This window comes from Sphaerodactylus townsendi, linkage group LG04 (genome assembly GCF_021028975.2).
Source record: "Sphaerodactylus townsendi isolate TG3544 linkage group LG04, MPM_Stown_v2.3, whole genome shotgun sequence".
In the NCBI taxonomy this organism is placed as follows: Eukaryota; Metazoa; Chordata; class Lepidosauria; order Squamata; family Sphaerodactylidae; genus Sphaerodactylus; species Sphaerodactylus townsendi.
In genome coordinates, this window is record NC_059428.1 from 32748044 (window position 1) to 32753966 (window position 5923).

Genomic DNA, 5923 nt, shown 5'->3' on the forward strand with positions numbered 1-5923 from the left:
GCAACAGAAACCACGACACGTGCAGTTGGCACTCAGACAGAGCCATCGCTGGATGCCAACTGTGAGCATGGAAAACTGGGCCGGGGTTGTTTTAAGCGGGTTCGCGGCAGCAGAATTTTCTGCATGGAGCGGGATGGCTGCGGTACTGAAGAGCTCTGAAGGGGGGGGGGGACACAAGCAGCAGGAACCAGACCCCGCGCCTTGCATCATCTAAATTTTTTCACTGTGTTATATCTTCCACACTCTTCAGACAGGGATCTGGAGCGCAGGCTGGCTGTGGTTGAGAAGTGGATGAACAGGAGGAGGGGGCCGCCAGGAGGCTCCTGGCAAAGCGGAGGGCTGCAGAGAAGGCAGGCAAACCACATGGCGCGGCATCCAGCGAAACAAGCACCAAACTTCCCTAACCCATCTCCCGCGGCCCTCAGTTGTCTTAGCTGTAAATGCATTGCTTAAATCACACAATAAAGGCAATTGCAATTTTCACAAATGCTTGTGCATATGGTTTATTATCGCTTGCTGGTTACATCTCTGCAAAGCAGAGGATTGTCTGCTTTCCATGACCTTCCTCTCCTGGCAACCAACCTGAGAGGACAGGCATGTATAACGTTTATAAAACATAAAACAAATTAAACTCTGATGCTTAAACGCACATCACTAGCCTATGCAAAAGCAGGGGGGGGGTCCTGCCGTGGTGGTGGCAGACAGAGAAAACAGGGGTGGGTGGGTCGCTTGCTGGTTACATCTCTGCAAAGCAGAGGATTGTCTGCTTTCCATGACCATCCTCTCCTGGCAACCTACCACAGAGGGCAGGCACGTGTAGCCGTGTTTAACATATTAAACGAATTAACCTTTGATGCTTAAACGCACATCACTAGCCTATGTAAAAGCAGGGGTTCTGCCGTGGTGGTGGCAGACAGAGAAAACAAGGGTGGGTGGGTCGCTGGCTGGTTACATCTCTGCAAAGCAGAGGATTGTCTGCTTTCCATGACCATCCTCTCCTGGCAACCTACCACAGAGGCCAGGGACGTGTAGCCCTTTTTAAAATATTAAACCAACTAACCTCTGATGCTTAAACGCACATCAATAGCCTATGTAAAAGCCGCGACGCGGTGTCCTGCCGTGGTGGTGGCAGACAGAGAAAACAAGGGTGGGTGGGTGGGTGGGTCGCTGGCTGGTTACATCTCTGCAAAGCAGAGGATTGTCTGCTTTCCATGACCATCCTCTCCTGGCAACCTACCTGAGAGGGCAGCCATGTGTAGCCTGTTTTAAAATATTAAACAAATTTAACTCTGATGCCTAAACGCGAATCACAAGCTAACCTAGGTAATAGAAGGGCGGGGCTTTGCCCGTGGTGGTGGCAGACAGAGAAATAACAGGGGGAGGTCCTCACAGGTCCATTCTTGCTTTGGGCTTCCTCAAGCGTTTGTGCATTGGCTGTGATTCTTGGCAAGCCACCTGAGTGCAGCACAGCTCAGAGGTCTCCCCAACCATCATCAGGTCCTCCACCTGTGATGGAAGGGGCGCCGTGGCGCCCACACAGGACTCCAAGTCGGTGTCCTCAGCCAGAGTGGGATAAGTCACCTCTGCCGCATCTCCAATGAGATTTTGCAGCCGGGCCAGCAATTTCACAAGTGGGCAGGCACTGCTGAAACGCTGGGGCAGGCAAGGTTTGTGATGCGACCGCGGAGCAGAGGCGCCCAATGAACCCCCAGCACCCCTGCCACCCGAGGAGCCCATGCGCTGCAGCAAAGCCGTCACAAGGGTCTGCATTATGTCATTCCCCCTGTCGATGGCCAGCCTCAGCGATGACAGCTCCCTGTTTTGCTCTGCGCGGCTCTGCATGAATGACGCCACCTCCCTTTCCCGCCTGTCCTCGCGGGGCCTCCTCTCCATTGCCTCGTCCTCTCCCTGCTCCACCATGGCCTTCGCCAAAGTCAGCGAAGCACTCCAACACGTCGCACACGCCGCCTGTCAGCAGTCATTCTCCGCTCTGGTGAAGTCAGTTCCATCATGGGCAGGGGTGTGGAGCCTGTAAGAGGACATCGTTGTTGAAAGAAGCAAAATTAATAGCCAGGTGATGGAAGGAACTTTTATGAATCCACTGTCATCTACCCTAGGCTCGCATGGAGGGAGACACACTTTCTTGTTGAGCACATGAGCAGATCTGCATAGGCATCCCAGGGTTTGCAGATAAGCTGAATCAGAACCCCTAGCATTCACATTGAGAATCAAGCAGTGAGAGCTCAGTGGGCACGGTAATGAGCAGCTCACTTTTGCGGCATGCTGTCTTCTCTTGTCGTGCAATGGAGTGGTTGTCCTATGCTCTCAGAGTGCCTACCACAAAAAATGCAGCTGGTGTGGGGTTGGGGTTTGTGTTTCAACGCACCTTCATTTGCACCAGAACTCCCAGCAATAGGATGGTCAAGGACATCATTCATGTCACCAGAGGTGTCTGCAAAGAGAGCTGCCATGAAGGAGAAAGAACATGAGGCCGCACTCATCACTTTTCTTCCTTTTGGACAAGCACTAACGCATTGGCGCTGTGAGTGCTGAGCTGCAGGGTATTTGGTCGCGCCCAATCGTTCAGCAGCACACCACCCTGGCAGGGCGCAGACACGCAGCACTAACATGCAATGGCTAAGAGGCATCCTGTTGTGGTCACCTCACATGCCCGCCAAGCCTGTGAGGACCATTGCTCCCTGCATCGCTCTCCTGGCAGGAAACCATTGAATGTGCACTGTTGTGTGTCGTGGGAACACCACAAAGCATGGCCTTACACCAGCAGGCTAAACAGCCAATGAACTCACCACTCATCTGCGACATAGGGATCTGCGTGGCATCGTCCTCTGGAGAATTGCTGATTTCTGAGGTGGAAACTGTTGGCGAAAAGCGCATAAGTTCAGTAGCTGCGTGCAGAACCGTTGACCAAAGAGGAGAGAGGGGAGAATTGAGGATTCACCCTGTAGTCCACTGCACTGTGCAACAACAGCGACAGCGGGAATGCAAGCATTTCCCCTGCACATCCGCATCTTTACAGAGAAATAGGACATGAGCGGGGACCACAGTTAAACCAACCCAGAAGTGAAGCGTGCAGAGTCTGGAGTGCCCCATCACAAGAGAGGCACAACAGAGCAAGCGCTGCATCCGGGGGTATCAGGCAGAAGTATAGGAAAACTCACCCCGGGATGTAGGGGATGGGGTGGAAACCTGCAGGGGTCTCGCGTCTATGGTCTCCAAGTCTCTGCTCCCAACGCTGGTGGAATCCCGCGCGGCCGCGTCTGGAGAAGCTGTCACGACGCGCATCTCTGTCGCCCGGAGCTGATGCGGGGGGTTGATCGTCCTGTCCCCCCAACATCTGCTCGAGCTCCTCATAGAAGGGCATTGTCCGAGGCCCATTCCCTGAAGTGTTGTTGTGCTGGTGTATCCGGCTTAAAGTCCCTTTTCAAAGTCTTTGCCTTCGTCCTGCACTCCAGCGGACGTCCTGTTGTGCCCCCTTTCGCGCATTTGATCTGCCACCCTCTCAAACATCGCCCAAGTTGCGGTCACGAGGACTTCAGCGAAGCGCTGAACTTCCTCTTTCCCCACACGGCAATGAGGTCCTTCGTCTCCTCCGGCCGCCATGATACTACCCGGACCCTTACCCGAAATGGCGGCCGATTGTTTTGTGCGCCGAAGTTTCCTCCCATCCCGTTAGCGAGACTCTTGAAACGTTGCGCCGCGTAACGGGGCAGGAAACGAGCTGACGAGTCACCGTGCTGGGCAAATATCACCGTGCAACGGGGCCACGAGGCCTCGGTGGGTCGAGCGGCAAGGCGCACACGACCGAACGGTATGAGGGGGGGAGGCGAGTGAGATGCAAAAGGAACAAAGGAATGTGCGCGCGCAGCCAGAACGCCCCGTCGCACTCCCATTGGATGGATCAAATCTCGTCACACGCTGGGCGTAAACCCTCGCTGCCGCCTGATCCACTTTCGCTCCACATTTGTTTCGCAACTAGGCACCAAATTCTGGGGGGAAACTGCGTTTTCCCAAAAAGTTGCACAAGTATCGAGCGACAGGAAAAATGTGGAACAACGGCTGGAATGTGGCACAAAAAGGGGGTCGGCACACATTTCGGCTTAAGTGTGTGCGAACAGATGTGTGATACTGCGACGACCTCACATGCCAGATCTGCAACAAACAGTGTGTGCGAAAACGCCCAGAAGAGGTAATAAGTGGAAAGTTGAGAACAATTCTTGGAAGTGGAAGGGCAAATAGGGGACAGAGACAATGTCTGTAATTGGACCATGCCTTAGTCTGTAAACCCTTGGCCCTCCCAATGGGAGTCAAGGGGAGGGAGAACGCCCACTCATCTGAAGGGAATATATGCATGATGTTTGTGACTGTTAGGTGCGCCTCTCTCTGTTGACAGACGCCCGTTGCTTGCAAGAAACGTATCTTAAATAAACTTTGCTGATTCTTCACCAAGCTTTGCCCAAATTCTTTAAAGGTCTTAGACAAATTCTTTAAAGGTCTTAGACATGTGTTTCTGACAGAACTCTCTCAGCCCCACCTATCTCACAAGGTGCATGTTGTGGGGAGAGGAAGGGAAAGGAGCTTATAAGCCACCTTGAGTCTCCTTACTGGAGAGAAAGGTGGGGTATAAATTCAAACTCCTCCCCTCCTCCTCCTTCTCCTCCTCCATCTAATAGTGTACAGAGGTCGGTTCCCCACTTGCCTGGGTGAGGGGTCACTGCGCACTACTCCCAGTGCACGTCATTTCTGATGCGCGCCCGGGCTTCCCCACGACTCCGCGCTCTGCGCGGGGTCATCAAAAGGCGCCGTTTTAAAAGGCGCCAGGAACGTCGTGCACTGAGGGGGCGCGACAGCGTCAGCGTTGGGGCGGCTGCGTTGTTGCCGCCCCTGTAATGGGGAGTGCCAGGGGACCCCGCGCTACTTGCCTACAGTAGCACGGGGGCAGAAGGTAAGTGGGAAAACGCCCAGAGTGAGGCAGATGCTTCTGGTAGTAGATTTTGGGCTTATCCTACTAAGCTTTCTTCTACAAGCCAGAAAAGGCCAATTTGGCCTAAGTTCATAAGGGACAGTTGCTAAACAAAGTCGATCACAGTCAGTCAGCAATTGGAGGGGAGACTACCAAGGAAGACTGGGGTTGCTCCATGGAGCAAGGCAATAACAAACATCTCTGCTCATCTCTTGCTTTAAATACGTTGGGGTCATCTTGAGTCACTTGTGATTGGACAGGACATTCTCTTTTTCCACCAAGCTAACTTTCAAGACACCAGGCTGATCTTGAAGGGTTCCATTCTCTTTCCCTGAGATGACTCTCTTGGCAAAAGTCTCAGTCCTGCAAGTTGATAAAGTAGGTGCAAATATGTCACTTGATTCAACCCCCTTACAAAGTGTAATTAGAAACCAAGGCCCTTCCGCACATGCAGAATAATGCACTTTCAATCCACTTTCACAATTGTTTGCAAGTGGATTTTGCTATTCTGCACAGCAAAATCCAGCTGCAAAGTACATTGAAAGTGAATTGAAAGTGCATTATTCTGCATGCGCGGAAGGGTATCCCAGGAACTCACAGCACAGATAATTTGTGAAATAATTCATTATTCAAACTCATAATTAAATTATTCTATTTCTATCAATTGTTCATATGAATGTTTCACTTTTTTATCTTTCTTGAACACACTTTGAACAGTTCTGCCTGGAACCCAGCTGCCCATGTTATCTGGTGCTTTGATCACTCTACTCCTTCCAGATAGGGTTGCCAGGTCCCTCCAAGCCACTAGTGGGGGTAGGTGATAGGGGTGCCAGATTCAGGTTGGGAAACTTCTGGAGATTTGGGGGTGGAGCCTGGAAAGGCCAGGGACCTCCATCCTCCAAAGCATCCCTTTTCTCCAGGGGAACTGTTTGTAGTTTGGAG

The 5923-nt window shown here is 52.3% G+C and overlaps 1 long non-coding RNA gene across 1 annotated transcript; it reads right to left on the reverse strand.

Annotated features, from left to right (window-relative positions):
* Nucleotides 1-1949: 1949 nt before the first annotated feature.
* Nucleotides 1950-2863, reverse strand: LOC125431872. The gene is made up of 3 exons (XR_007244350.1): nt 2808-2863; nt 2387-2464; nt 1950-2029 (listed from the first exon to the last, which is right to left on the reverse strand). It is a non-coding gene; the product is annotated as an uncharacterized LOC125431872 (long non-coding RNA).
* Nucleotides 2864-5923: the final 3060 nt, after the last annotated feature.